The sequence below is a fragment of the Clytia hemisphaerica genome, unplaced genomic scaffold (assembly GCF_902728285.1).
Source record: "Clytia hemisphaerica strain Z4C2 unplaced genomic scaffold, Clytia hemisphaerica genome assembly, whole genome shotgun sequence".
Taxonomy (NCBI): Eukaryota; Metazoa; Cnidaria; class Hydrozoa; order Leptothecata; family Clytiidae; genus Clytia; species Clytia hemisphaerica.
This window is the reverse complement of record NW_027103428.1, coordinates 31,280-32,223: the sequence shown is the minus strand read 5'-3', so window position 1 is coordinate 32,223 and position 944 is coordinate 31,280. Positions and strand designations below refer to the sequence as shown.

Sequence of the window (944 nt, the reverse complement as noted above, 5' to 3'; positions counted from 1 at the left end):
ATTTTTTAAAACAGCGATAACTTCAATTCCACTACTACAATTAACACCAAATTTTGACTGGAGACGTTGATTGTTGATTTTGAAATAATGCATGAAAAAAATTTTTTTGATGACGTCATCATTATTTGACGTATTTTAGTTTTTACCGACAGTAAATGACGTCATCTAAAAATTTTGAAAATTTCTCAACAAATATTTTAGAATCGTAAATCTACGTCTCCAGTCAAAATTTGGTGTTGATTGCATTAATAGACTTGAAGTTATCGCTGTTTTCAATAATAACGTCATTTGAATCTGACTTATTGTAGGGATTCACGGAGTGGGGATGAATAAATTGGAAGCGGTCACAAGTGTTTGTAACATGTGTGATGATAATGTTCAAACTGAAAATTGAAATTGAAAAAATACTAAATATTGATCACAAGGAAAAAGCTTAAGTCTAAAGTAAAACTAAAGTATAAGCCTGTTTGAATGTATAAATTTGAATATTGATTGATGAAATTGATTGAATAGTATTAGTTGAAATAAAGTAAGCTAGTCCTAGCCTAATCTTAATGCCTCATGATGCAAAGCATCAAGAAAGAAAAAAACAAAATGGCCGACAAAACAAAATGGCTGAAAAAAAACTTACCAGCTTGCCTGAAGTGTGAGGCTGGAATAATCCAGGCAGTGGTGTGATAAAAGTTAGTAAACTAAACTCATATTGATGAGAGAAAAGTTTATAAGTTATGTGACTAAGTCTTGATTGAAGTTGGACTTAGAAAAATTTGATGTTCACTCCATGAAATCTCTTGTTGAACGGATGTGAAAATGAAAGTCCTTGCTTAAATAGCAAATTCTAGAAAATGTGTAATTTACAGAATGATAAATTCTAGGTCATAGGTCAAAGTTGATAAATGATAAAAGATGTATAAATTACTGACCAAAACCAAAAATTGGAAAAA

The 944-nt window shown here is 30.1% G+C and overlaps 1 long non-coding RNA gene across 1 annotated transcript; it reads right to left on the bottom strand.

The window, feature by feature from the left end:
* Nucleotides 1-353: 353 nt before the first annotated feature.
* On the bottom strand, nt 354-720 carry LOC136797938 (uncharacterized). The gene is made up of 2 exons (XR_010845317.1): nt 632-720; nt 354-383 (listed from the first exon to the last, which is right to left on the bottom strand). It is a non-coding gene; the product is annotated as an uncharacterized lncRNA (long non-coding RNA).
* Nucleotides 721-944: the final 224 nt, after the last annotated feature.